The 14,872-nt window shown below is 43.8% G+C and overlaps 1 long non-coding RNA gene across 1 annotated transcript; it reads right to left on the bottom strand.

Annotated features, from left to right (window-relative positions):
• Window positions 1-902: 902 nt before the first annotated feature.
• LOC142765011 (uncharacterized) lies at window positions 903-14,289 on the bottom strand. The gene is made up of 3 exons (XR_012884014.1): window positions 14,257-14,289; window positions 12,916-13,001; window positions 903-941 (listed from the first exon to the last, which is right to left on the bottom strand). It is a non-coding gene; the product is annotated as an uncharacterized LOC142765011 (long non-coding RNA).
• Between the last annotated feature and the right edge of the window lie 583 nt (window positions 14,290-14,872).

Here is a 14,872-nt window from a genome sequence, read left to right as displayed (position 1 = left end):
TATTTTCTTATAATTTAGGTATAATGATGAGTTTTCATTGTATCACAACATGGAGCAAATTGCAACTCAATACGGACAAAAATCACGATTTTGTGAAATTTGTGATATTTTCTCGTATATTTCAGCAGCTTGAGAGGTCTAAAATATTTTTTCCTCAAATTATACCTTCTGTGGAGTAAGTATTCACTGCTCAGATATTCATACAAAGTGCAATATCGAAATAAAAATGCAAACATTACACTTTTTTTTTTATTCTTGGAAGCGAATGTGGCAAAAAAATTGCACTAATATTATTGAGCTTCAAATACGTTACAGAAGCACATTTACTTAACAGGTAGATCGAATTTGCTTTAGAAAAAAATAAGCGGTAGTTTTAAAACGAGATTTTCCCCAAACAGCACACAGACGGCATTATGCCAGGAAGTTATAAGCCAGCCACATGAACAAACTTTTTTTTCTCGCTGAAATATTCTAGCAGTTCACTGTTTTCAATGCAGTAGGTCAGCACAATTTTGTTTCAAATACATTTCAGATGATTGCCAAAGTGGCTGGGACGTTTGGCAGGGAATGGTCCAGCTATATTCAAGCAAAATAACTTACACAAATAACAATATTTGTTCATCTACCATGACCACACTCGAAAAAGTTGTTCAGGCATTGTGACACTAAAATTTTCAGCGTCGTACTGCCTGAACAACATCTTTGATAAACTCCAAACTCACGCCGAGAAAATGCCGCTCAATCACGGTGGTTGTTAAAGGTCTTGCGGCCGTAGACAACGTTGAAAATAAAAAAAATCAACTCATCAGTGCTGTCACTCCTTCTTCGTCATTACTGACACGGAAGATTTTTCGGTCATCCACGTGGAGGTTCACGAACTAGGCTTGCTCTAGGCTGCGGCCGGGGTAGACTACGCAGGACGTCAGCGGCACCCTCCCATCCTGTAATGAGAGCAAATATGACTTCTCATAAAAGGATGTTCGTGCTGTTCTGGCAGCACCATATATAAAGAATGTGTAGTGTGTATCCTTCGAAATGGCGTGTAATTGACATTACACTGAACTCGAAGCATACAACCCATACATTTCAATTGTTTCGTATGATAAAGATAAGAGTTTTCCAGCATACAGCATATTCCCGAATTGAGGTGAAGTGTAAGACTACAGCTCAAAAATGGTACTTACGAAAGCCTGAACTCACCTAAGAATCAAATTCTTTCTAGGGTAGTGAGCCAGCGTGAAAAACAATTCTTAAAGTACAACGTTCAGAACATGTAGCATTATTCAAAATGCACAAGAAACTTACGTGTGCATGTACAAACAGTGAAGGCATCACCGCTTTTTCTTTTACATGAGAGCGAATGATCTTGGGCGTGGCACTAGCGAAGAGGTCTGGAAAAAAAGTAAAAGATTTCCTGACTTTAATCACGCCTCTAACAATCTCAGGAATTGTGACAATTCAGCAATCAGTGCAATTCTGACTGCCTGTAGAAGGGCATCAAAATGAACAATTTTCTCGTTCTTTCTACCCTCACAAGAAGCTTCATCAATGGCATCTTATCCAAATTTGACGCTGTGCTTCCTATTTGCCTGCTTTCTAGACGCAGGGCTGCGAACATGTACTTTGTGCACCTAATCTAGCACAGAAATTCATCATCTGTAATTTAATCGTCTTAATTCATTCTAATTTGATAAAAGATGTGATAGCTCGTTCACTTTTTAAAGAGCTGCGGGCCTGCAATAGGCACTGCCTAGCACGTATGAAAGTATTCCTTTTTTTAAAAAAAATTCTTCAAAGCTTGCTTTAAGAAAAAGTGTCTGGCATATTTCGACAACCAAGCCCATCCTCTCATGGCAATCAGGGGCGCGCTGCTAGCGAATATTGACCACGGGATTTACAAACGTAACCCGTGCTTAAATACTCAGTAAAACACAATAAAGCAAGTAGGAGCGCTCGAACGACACCAACGCGCGCGGACGCCGTCTACGTTGCAGCAGCCATGGCTTGTGCTAGAGCTACCGCACATAGCTCCCACAGTCACGTATACTCTCTCGATTCTGTTATAACGCCGAACGTTATCGCAGATGAAAGCAAAGCACGAAAACAGCAAACAGAAACGAGGGAAAACAACGCACGGCGATGGCTACAACAACGCGCCTTTGGAAGTCTACTAGATCTTTCCCTGTTGCTGGTGACACGTGTCCTAAATATTTTAAAAGACCGACGCGCACGTGCTGGGAGCATCGCGGCATATCAGCACCTCAAACTATACCGTCTTTAGGAAAAAAAAGCGATTTCGTACAGTGCGCCTCTGTACATAAATTTTTCTTTTTCTTTCTTGTTTTGCGCTTACACCTACTGAAGCACGCTGCACATTTGAGAGAGAGAAAGAGATAAAGATGCAAGGAAAGGCAGGGAGGTTAACCAGACGCACATCCGGTTTGCTACCCTGCACTGGGGAAGGGATAAAGGGGAGAAAAGAGGTTGCAGAAAGATGAGAAGGTACACACAATCACGAGCACACTCGGGGAGCACACACAGTCTACAGGTGGTCGCTCAGGTTTGTCGACTTAAGGTAAAGTAGGAGTGCTGTAGTTGCTTTCTGCGCAACTGAGGCAGATGCCCAAGGTCCTAGTATCTTCTGCACACAAAACGGTCCGGGGTCAAGTCGATTCAAAATCATCCGTAGTTGGCATCGCTGTGTGTCGTAGCAAGCGCAGCTGCACAGGACGTGTTCGATGGTCTCTTCAGCTCCGCAGTAGTCGCATGTAGGAGTGTCTGCCATACCAATGCGAAAGTAGTGAACCTTTGTGAAGGCAACGCCCAACCAAAGGCGGCATAACAGTGTCGCATCGGAGCGGGGAAGTTGTGATGGTAGCTTTAGCTTGAGCGAAGGATCCAGTTCATAAAGTTGACACCTTTGGAAGCTGGTAGACGAGCAGAAGGTGCGTGTGAGATCTCGAGCCAGCAGGTAAAGCTGTCTTGCTGCATCATTCCTGGATAGAGGAATCGGGACTACACGGGTTTCTTCATGGGCTGAGCGGGCTGCATCATCGGCTAATTGATTTCCGGTAATACCGATATGTCCAGGCAGCCATTGATATATAATATCATGCCCTCGTGCTAGAGCTTCATGATGGCAATGTCTTATTTCTTGTACCAGTTGGTCATGGCTCCTCCTACGCATGGCAGACTGCAAACTCTGAAGCGCTGCCTTCGAATCACAGAATATGACCCATTTTCCTGGACGTTCTTGAACGAGATATTGTAAAGCAGCCCTTATAGCAGCAAGCTCTGACGCCGTAGATGTAGTCATATGCGACAACTTAAACTTGATTGTCATTTCTGCAGCCGGAATTACAGTGGCACCTGATGAGCTGCTGGATCAGACGGACCCATCAGTGTATATCTGCGTTCGATCTAAGTACAACTCATGTAATAATAGCAGTGTTGCTTGCTTCAATGCTACTCTGGAGTGACTGCTTTTCTTTTTGATTCCCGGAATTTCTAGACGTACTTGCGGCTGGTCGATGCACCACAAAGGGCATGCCGTTCTCGCAGCTGGCGTATATCCTGATGGAATCCTGTTTAGGTGCTTGGCTATGATGTTTGAGTATTAATAGAAATGTTATTACGATGTAGCCTAAAGTGCATCTTGAAACAATATCAATCACTTTGAGCAGAGTAGAGAGAATGTGCGATCAGCAACGAATCGCCCCCATGTTAAGTGATCACATCACTCACTGTATGAGTGATGCAAGCACTTACACAACATCGCGCATAGCAGTGTGATCTCGTTAAGTCACACGTTTATTCGGGCATCTGCAACAGGCCCGCGAACGCATGCTGTTGTAAATGGCTGGCAGCCTACTTTGGCAGAGCTGCTGCAGGCGCCCAGGTAGCGCTGTATGATTACTACCTACGAAAACAGTACACTCACCGTTAACAGGCCCACGTCGTCCGTGTCTGCCGCTCCATGAATATTCCTTAATCCGAGCGTCACTTCGAACACGGTGTCATGCGTGACCACCATTGAAGATGCGCCTGTTCGCTAGAACTCACACAACGACCAAGACCCCAGACCAACGCAACGCATTTGAAAGACGGATGAGACAGAGAGAGAGCAACGTTGAGAGAGAGAAGGAGGAGGCACTGGTGGCCGGCGCCGCAGCTGTCAACGCAGGTGTTCGGTGACGCAACTATTCGCTTACCTAAACCGCCGTTGTGGGGGCAACGCTGGTCGGGGTGAGCGGGGGGAGGGGAAGAGCGGGAAACCCGCCAAGACAGCGCCGAAAGGCAAACGCTATGGCGCATACGGCGGACGGCGGTTCGACGCGGAAGGATATCGAATTGCGCTTCAAGAATGTCTCCTTGTAAATGGCAACTCTCCTTCCAGCCAGCCGCACAGCGACGCAGGTTATTTATCAGCCTCGGGTTCTTTGAGTATTTTGACGGAATGCGATTGCAGTGGGCGAAAAATAGTAAAGCAAAACTTGCGGAAAACAAAGTGAACCATGCAATAGCCATAAACAATAATCATTTTGTCCTCGGTGGCATTAGCGGGAGAGCATCGCTACACCTTTTTCCAGAGGAATTTCTTTTCGCCTTGTTTGTGTCTGGCAATTCCGCGTATGGTGCCGCAAACACTGAATGCATAGTCGAAGATGGAACAAATTAATCCACAGTCGCGGATGTTTAGAAGGCTTGTCACGCACCACGAAACGTGCCGAGGTTGTTATAACAGACTTTTTTGCTGACCACATGATCAGCACATAAATCCATATGGCTACCCAATGAGCTATCTAATTACCTCTAGCAGAGGCAGGGCACGTTCTTGTTAAATGTTGTTATTATAAACGATGGTGGTGCATAAGTGCAGTGACAGCTTTCCGTGTCAATTGGTCATAACCCACGTTTTCGAGCGTAGAAGCGCCTCAGCGGACCTAATCAGCTACAACAGCAAGTTCTTAAGCAACGATGAGGTACGAAAATGTGCAGCTCTTTTCCATGTGCTGAATAGTCCATGTACAGTGCGTTGACCACCGCCATTCCTTAAGCCACCTCTCATACAGACTCCCAGTCTGAACAGGTGTGAAACCTGTTCAGACTAAAAAAAAACACTAAAAAGCAGTGCCCCCCCGCACACACACACACACACACACACACGAAATTCGAGGGCGCAGGGGCTGATACACACGCATACATATTCACAGGCACACACACATACACGTATACAGACATACGGCCACACACACGCGCAACCGTAAACGCACGCATGCATGAGCGTACACATGTGCACAGGCACGCTTAACACAAGCACGGACTCGCACATACACGTGCACGCACACATGCACGGGTGTACACACAATCGCGCTTACACGCGAACACATGCGCATGCTCACGCACAAACACCCATACTCGGGCGAACATTATGTTCCTGTATATATTCTATAGCAAACATGTAGCTTACAAACAACGCTAAGGTGAGCTTTCGTAACGCGGATTGCAGTTCATTGCCATTATAGATGAAACGCGATTTGCTTCTGGCATTCTGCTGTATTCGGAGAGCACCTTCACACATTCTAAGTCTAGGCCGTCATTTAACGCAAGGTCCACATATTCGTGAAGTAGCTACGCTGGTCTGCCGCCAATCCGAAGGTCGCGGGTTCGATGCCGGCCGTGGCAGTCGAATTAGAACGGTGGCGAAAAGGTAGAAGCCTGTGCACTGTGCGATATCAGCGCCCATTAATGAACACCAAATGGTCAAATTATATAGAGCTTTCCACTACCCTCATAATCATATCGAGGTTATTGAGACGTAAAATCCCAAATAATATAATTATGTGTGCTTCTTATGTGGCATATTCCATATGATGAATCGTCACCTACACCCTTCTCAGGCACAAAAGCCCCCTTAGAGCCAGTTTTAGAGTGCTATCGAGGCAAGCACCCAAACAAAGGGGTGCTTTTTTTAATCGACCATTTATGGGTGTTAAAGGGTGTTGCAAAAAGTGCCTTCTCGTAAAAGCACCTTTTTTACACCCTTTTTAGTGTAAACATTTTCATTTTGCACATAAGCACAGCATTTATGCTAGCGAATATATAGTTCAAAAGTGAAATGTCACTGTTCAATCCACAATAAAAAGCTGGTACTCTGCGAGGCAGTCGAGCATTCTACAGCAGAGTGAAGCCATGTGGTTGCAAGTGCTTCTCTCTCTGGTCCTATAGAGGTTTCTTGTCGGGTGAGTAGTCACGTAGATGTAATATTGCGCGACAGAAGCATCGAAGGGTTGAGACCTTGCCTAGTTGGTTTAGGCTTATAACAGCGCTGTCGTTGCACAGTCATCCAAAACTTAAGCTATTTTGAGAAGCGCGCACGTTTTTTGTCAGTCAGTGCCATACCGACAGACAAAACGGAAATCTGACGTAGCGTCTACTTCGTACGTGCGTTCCCGTAGGGGCAATTGACATTTTGGAACAGTCAGTGTACCATTCAGAGACATTTATTCTATTTCATCATACTTGAGGTGCCAATCGAGGAACGAGGCGAGGAAAGCAAAACGATGACGCTTATTTCAGGCGTAACTTGACCATGTGAAGGCAGCACAAAGTGAGGATTTTTCGGATCGCTTGTGCTGATGCCAGTGGCCAATTTTCACAGTTCGATGAGAGACGTAAGGCTTTAGCTTTAATGCTTCAGTCACGCGTTACCATTCAATGAATCTCTTTGCGAGTACAACTACTGCGTGTACTCGGAGATCAGCACGCTACTCTTACTGGTTAGAGCAAATGTTCGATGACCTAAAATATTGTATATTGTGCTTCGGGAGAACGTTAGTTAGTCTGTGTGTGTAGAAAAAAGTGGGTAACAATTTAGAGTACTAGATGCTCTACTTTGGGAGAGCGTAAAGCGGTCCCGTGGGTCTCACATTTCAAGAGGCTGTGGCGACAAAAATTACGCCATACTCTATGTGGGGACATCAGCCTTGAAGACCAGTGACGTCTGGTGAACAGGGAGCTCTATGACTTGTGTTTAGAAAAAAAATGGCAGCATATATACGGAGTGAATGATGGAGAGTGGGGCGAAGCATCCGTCCGTCCATTCGTTCTTGTTTCCGTCTGTTCATGCGTGCGTCTCTGTGGCTGCCCATGCGTCCATCCGCCCGTCCGTTCGTGTGTCTGTTCGGGCGTCCGCACGTCCATCTGTGCGTCCGTCCCTGCGTTCGTCCATACGTCCGCCTCTGCGTCCGTCCATGCGTCAATCCCTCGGTGCAGCCATCCGTGAGTCTGTCTATGCATCTGTCTGTGTGTCCATTCGCCCATCTATTCAACACTCCAAGTACTATCATCTCGCATCTTTTCATCATATATTCCTGATATAGAAGCACCGCCATCCAGCGGACATTCCAAGGAGTAAACGAGAGGTGGCGCATGCACACTTTCTTACGGCTTGCGCTTCGTGTCTACTTCCCACCTGCCAATGGCTGCTAATAGTAAATGAGAGACTGGAGAATGCGGCTTTTACTTTCTTGCTGTTTGAGCTTCGTACCTACTTCCCGCCATTAACCACCTTGAATTCATGGCATATACTACTTCACTGTATTCATGGCAATGCGGCTCAACGCTCGCTAAACCGTTCTGAAACCAAGGAGGTTACGCCCGGCGAATATTACGTAGCAACCTTTTCTGGTCAGATGGTGCTCAATGTACATGACAATGGCTGCTAATGGGGATGAGACAGGAGAATGCGGCTTTTAGTTAACGTGCACACTACGAATTTTTTATTGCTCAACAACGCACAGGAGAAATCTCCTACCGGCATCACCTTGCAGGTGAAAACGTAAGACTGGTTACACACTACGACTACGACTACGAGGGATGAACGGGTGCCGCTATAAGAAGCTTCGCCCCTAAGAGTGGGAAACGATTTAGAGTACTAGGTACTCTACTATGGGAGAACATAGATCCGTCCCGTGCATGTCGGAGCCTTTAGGCAGCGAACTATCAGTGTTAAGAAAAAGTTGTTAACGATTTAGAGCACTTGGTACTCTACTATGGGACAGCTGAAAGACGTCCCAAGACTACTGCATTGTTGAAGACCCTATTGCCGGGTGCAGTGTTTGATTTTTGATTTCTGTAGCACGAACTAAGCAGCACTATATATTCCAAGTCAATACGCAGACTCTTCAGAAGTAGGACAGTCAAATCATTGAATTTCAATAGCATTTTGTGTCTAATTATACTCGGATTTGACCATCATTGAGGTAATCGCGCATCTTATGCACTGCCGTGTGCGACTTTTATTTACAACACGCTAATGGTTCTACGGCAAGGAAATAAACCTATCGATGGCTCAGATGCTGCTGTAACATTCGCTCGAGAATGCCCAAAAACGCAAAAAACCCCGTGTCAGATATTCCACGTCCGCGTTATGCGTGATCATAATACACAATGTATAATTATGGACACTCATTTACCCGTGTCAGGCGGCCGAGTGGACGTACGGTTAGTCTGTTTAGAAGCCCCGAGAAATAGTTCGTTATACACAGTGCTAAATTCAGACCCACATCATCATCATCATCGTCATCATCATCATCATCATTAATATTACTGTTATTATTATTAATATTAATATTATAATTATTATTGAAGAGGTGATAGCGAGGTAACTTGAATAAGAGTGAACTTAATAGAGAGCGAACGTGTACGATTTGTTACGCATCCATACTCAGCAAAAATTTTTACACCCAGAAGGGTGTAAACGAGCTTGTCCCGTGGACGACACCCTAAGGGTGTTATTTCAGCACCTTCCAAAAAGGGTGCTTTACCATGCACCCTTAGAATAGGGTGTACATGTAAAAAAACAGTAGGTTGTAACAAAAACACCCTTAAGGAAGGGTGCCTTCGATGTCCTTCACTTTTTTAGCACCCTCTGAGGAGGGTGCGAAAAGGGTGCACAAGGGTGTTGAAAGCCCATGGCAGGGGTGGCAGTATTCTTTTAGACTGCACTAATAGATATCAGCATGCACTGATTACACACTACTTGAAGAAAGTGGTCCTGATTATCGATGATGCGCCACCTGACGAGCTCCATTCATTGCGTGTGGGCAAAAATATAAACACGTACAATCGTGTATGAACTTGTGCTGGATCTATATATACTTCACAGTATATGCATAATGTGCGTTACAGAAAATGAAGCCTTGCTGCTCTTGCATATTGCGTGTATTTAATACGCAAATAAAACAAAAAATTTTCTTCTGCCACACAACTTTTTCACCAGATATACATTCACGTATACGTACACTACACATGCAACACCTCAAATGTTTATTATATTTTTTCAGTTTCACTTTATTGACAATTCTTTGCAACGAACAATTACACTGGATTCAGCTTAGTATACTGCTTCAAGTACATAGAGACTACAAATGAAATACACGCTAATATATCCCTATAATTCTATCAAGTATCTACAATCCCAGTGGTTTCCAGTTTAATACTCCTTCATGTACACAATCGGTTTATAGGAATGAAATACAGGCAAATATAAACTTATGATTCTTTCAAAAATATACAATCACCATGACTTCACTATATACGCCTTCATGTACACAATCGTTCCCAAGAAGTAATGCACACAAAAATATATATGCATGGTGTTTTCAAGTGTATACAATCACAGTGGTTTAAGCTTTATATTCCTGGATGTATAGCAATTGGTTATGAGAAATGATGTACATGCAAACATATACGGGTTTTCGCACATATAACTTTCGCGAATACTTAAGAAACCAATACAATGATCAGAAGCACAATAAGCTAAAAACAAACACAAAACTGAGTAAGGACACACAAAAAACAAAAGAGGTAATGCATAATTATGGCTAATGACACAGCTGGGTCACTTTATGCCAAATGTCCCAGCCATTTTGGCAACCATCTCAAATGTATTCGAAAAACTCGTGCTGCATTGAAAATAGTGAACTTCTGGAATATTTAGGAGAGGAAAAATATTTGGTCACGTGGCTGCCTTCTGAACTTTCTGGAATGCCGTCTAGGTGTTGTATGTGAAAAATTTTATTTTAAAAGCACCGCTCCTTCTTTCCATACGAAACACGATCTACGTGTTACGTACCAAAAGCTTAATTTGGGAGAGTTGGTTCATCTTAGTTGCGTGCTAGTCACAGCGCGACAACTTTAGGAAGAGACCGAAAGGACAGGAAAGAGCACCGACTGTCAACTCAATTTAATGAATGTGCTACGAGCGCTTTTACACGGAGTACAAGAAACGTGTTCATGGGCGACGACACGTGTGAGCACTACAAAATAATCTTAACTGTGAAAAGAATACTCCCTCTCGGAAAGGATAAGTGAACGTGTAGTGATGCACTGATCATTGGTTTACCTGATAAAAAATACTTCTACAAACGTTAAATTGGCATTAAGTAAACCTATTTTCGTGACGAATGGGGCCAGACTGACTATTCCTGTTGCTGTTTAGTACACACACTTTTGATAGCTTGCAAGGGGTGGAAAACAACACGCTAATATCATATCTGCTGGCTATTTTTTTAATTGTGAGACACGTGATGTGGTATAGCATGCAAAGGTTTTGGTCATTGTTTTTTGTTGGTCCTGTCTTCTTTAACTTTACTTTCTGCAGGAGGTTTTTGCCAACGGGTGTGATGATTCTGTTGGGATACCCAGCATCTTTTAGTATTTTAATCTGGTTTTTAAGCCTGACCTCACCCTTGTGCTAACATGACTTCTGAAGGGTGGCCTGAATACATGTGGTATCAATTCCTCTTTCTACTAATTTTGAATGCCCACTATCAAAAGGCAGAACATTCTTAGCACTCCTGGGCTGATAGCACGAGCCAATACCATAACAGCATCATCAAACTTGTTTGCGAAACCCTCCTGCAGAAAGTAAAGGAAACAGGACCAAAAGAAAAAGAGAATGACCAATCAACTTTGCATGTCACACGGTACTACGTACATAAGGTGTCTCACAATTTTAGGAAAAGAGCCAGCAGATATGACATTGTTGTTTTCCACCCCTTGCAAGCTTTCAAAAGTGCATGTACTTACAGCAACAGGAATAGTCAATCTTGCACCATTCGTCACTAGAATAGGTTTACTGAATGCCAATGTAATGTGTATGAGATACCGCTAACACGTGGAAAAGTAAACATAGGACAAACTAGGCAATGCTTCAATGATCAAGCAAGACAGCATGCTTTAAATGTTAAGAAGGGCTATAGTAGTCACATGGCCGGACACCGTAAAGAATGTAAGTGTAGTCCCAGGTTTCATAAAACACGGTTTTTGAAAAAAAAGCAAGCAGAAAAAATCAGAGATTTTAGAACTCTCTATAAGGAAGGCCAAGGATCAATGCATCAGTACACCTTCATTATTCTTTTCCGAAAAAGAGTATTCTTTTCTCGGTTAAAATTATTTTGTCATGGTCACACGTGTTGTTGCAGGTGAGCCCTGGTCTTGTGCTTAGTATAAAAACGCTCGTAGCACCTTCAATAAAATTCACTTGACAGCGCTCTTTCCTGTCCTTTTTTCGATAAGATTTTTATTACAGAAACAATTTCATTTTCTTACAATTTAGGTATAATGATGAGTTTTCATCCTATCACAACATGGAGCAAATTGCATCTCAATACGGACAAAAATTACGATTTTGTGAAATTCGTTATATGTTCTCGTATATTTCAGCAGATCGAGAGGTCTAAAGGTATTTTTTCCTCAGAATATCCCATTCTGTGGAGTAAGTATTCACTGCTCAGATATTCATACAAAGTGCAATATTGCAATAAAAAACGCGAACATAACACATTTTGGCTTTATTCTTGGAAGCGAATGTGGCAAAGAATTGCACTATTATTATTGAGCTTCAAATACCTTACAGAAGCACATTTACTTAACAGGTAGACCGAATTCGCTTTAGAAAAAATAAGCGGTAGTTTTAAAACAAAAGTTTCCACAAACGGCACACAGACGGCATTATGCCAGGAAGTTGTAAGCCAGCCACATGAACAAAACATTTTTTTCTCGCTGAAATATTCTAGCAATTCACTGTTTTCAACGAAGTAAGTCAGCACATTTTTTTTTTCAAATACAATTCAGATGGTCGCCAAAGTGGCTGGGACGTTTGGCATGGAATGGTCCAGCTATATTTAAGCAAAATAACTTACACAAATAACAATATTTGTTCATCTACCATGACCACACTAGAAAACGTCGTTCCGGCATTGTGACACTAAAACTTTCAGCGTCGTACTGCCTGAACAACTTCTTTGATAAACTCCAAACTCACGCCAAGAAAAAGCCGCTCAATCACGGTGGTTGTTAAAGGCCTTGTGGCCGTAGACAATGTTGAAAATAAAAAAAAATCAACTCATCATTGCTGTCACTCCTTCTTCGTCATTACTGACACGGAAGATTTTTCGGTTATCCATGTAGAGGTTCAGGAAGTAGGCTTGCTCTAGGCTGGGGCCGGGGTAGACTACGCAGGACGTCAGCGGCACCCTCTCATCCTGTAATAAGAGCAAATATGACTTCTCATAAAAGGATGTTCGTGCTGTTCTGGCAGCACCATATATAAAGAATGTGTAGTGTGTATCCTTCGAAATGGCGTGTAATTGACATTACACTGAACTCGAAGCATACAACCCATACATTCCAATTGTTTCGTATGATAAAGATAAGAGTTTTCCAGCATACAGCATATTCCCGAAATGAGGTGAAGTGTAAGACTACAGCTCAAAAATGGCACTTACGAAAGCCTGAACTTACCTAAGAATCAAGTTCCTTCTAGTGTAGTGAGCCAGTGTGAAAAACAATTCTTAAAGTACAACGTTCAGAACATGTAGCATTAATCAAAACGCACAAGAAACTTACCTCTTCATGTACAAACAGTGAAGACATCTCTGCTTTCTCTTTTACATGAGAACAAATGATCTTGGGCGTGGCACTAGCGAAGAGGTCTGCAAAAAAAAGTAAAAGATTTACTGACTTTAGTCACGCCTCTAACAATCTGAGGAATTGTTACAAGTCACCAATCAGTGAAATTCTGACTACCTCTATGAGGGCATCAAAAATGAACAATTTTCTCGTTCTTTCTACCCTCACAAGACGCTCCGTCAATGGAATCTAATCCAAATTTGACGCTGTGCTTCCCATTTGCCTGCTTTTAGACGTAGGGCTGCGAACATGTGTTTTGTGCACCTAATCTAGCACAAAAATTCGTCATCTATAATTCAATCATCTTAATTCATTGTAATTTGATAAAAGATGTGATAACTCGTCCAGTTTTTAAAGAGTTGTTGGCTCTCATTAGGCACTGCCTAGCACGTATGAAAGCATTTCTTTAAAAAATTTTTTTCAAAGATTGCTTTTAGGAAAAGCGTCTGGCATATTTCGACAACCACGCCCATTCTCTGATGGCAATCAGGGGCACGCTATTAGCGATTATTGACCACGGGATTTACAAACGTAACCCGTGCCTAAATACTCAGTTAAACACAATCAAGCAAGTAGGAGTGCTCGAACGACACCAACGCGCGCGGACGCCGTCTACGTTGCAGCAGCCATGGCGTATGCTAGAGCTACCGCACATAGCTCCCACAGTCGCGTATACTCTCTCGATTATGTTATAACACCGAACGTTATCACAGATGAAGGCAAAGCACGAAAACAGCAAACAGAAACGAGGGAAAACAACGCACGGCGATGGCCACAACAACGCGCCTTTGGAAGTCTGCTAGATCTTTCCCTGTTGCTGTTGACACTTGTCCTAAATATCTTAAAAGACCGAGGCGCATGTGCTGGGAGCATCGCGGCATACCAGCGCCTCCAACTATACCTTCTTTCTTTTTTTGCGCTTACACCTACAGAAGCACGTTGCACATTTGAGTATTAATAGAAATGTTATTACGATGTAGCCCAAAGCACATCTTAAAACAATATCAATCACTTTGTACAGTGTAAAGACAATGTGCGATGAGCAACTAATCCCGCCCTTGTTAAGTGATCACATCACTCACTGTATGAGTAATGCAGGCACTTACACAACATCGCGCATAGCAGTGTGAACTCGGTAAGTCACACGTTTAATCGGGCATCTGCAACAGGCCCGCGAACGCATGCTGTTGTAAATGGCTGGCATCTTACTTCGGCAGAGCTGCTGCAGGCGCCCAGCTAGCGCTGTATGATTACTACCTACGAAAACAGTACACTCACCGTTAACAGGCCCACGTTGTCCGTGTCCACCACTCCATGAATATTCCTTTATTCGAGCGTCACTTCGAACACGGTGTCACGCGTGACCACCACTGAATATACGCCTGCTCGCTAGAACACACACAGTGACCAAGACCCCAGACCAACGCAACGCATTTGAAAGACGATGAGACAGAGAGAGCAACGTTGAGAGAGAGAAAGAGGAGGCACTGGCGGCGGTGCCCCAGCTGTCCACGCAGGTGTTCGGTGACGCAGCTATTCGCTTATCTACGCCGCCGTTGTGGGAGCAACGCTGGCCGGGGTGAGCGGGGAGGGGGGGGAGGAGCGGCAAACCCGCCAAGACGGCGCCGAAAGGCAAACGCTATGGCGCATATGGCAGACGGCCGTTCGACGCGGAATGACTCCTTGTAAACGGCAACTCTCCTTCCAGCCAGTCGCACAGCGACGCAGGTTATTTACCAGCCTCGGGTTCTTTGAGGATTTTGACGGAATGCGATTGCTGTGGGCGAAAAATAGTGAAGCAAAACTTGCGGAAAACAAAGTGCAACATAGAATGGCCAGAAACAATAATTATTTCGTCCTCGGTGGCATTAGCGGTAGAGCATCGCTACACCTC

This window comes from Rhipicephalus microplus, chromosome 6 (genome assembly GCF_043290135.1).
Source record: "Rhipicephalus microplus isolate Deutch F79 chromosome 6, USDA_Rmic, whole genome shotgun sequence".
In the NCBI taxonomy this organism is placed as follows: Eukaryota; Metazoa; Arthropoda; class Arachnida; order Ixodida; family Ixodidae; genus Rhipicephalus; species Rhipicephalus microplus.
The sequence above is the reverse complement of the archived record's forward strand: the minus strand, read 5'-3'. Positions and strand labels throughout refer to the sequence as shown.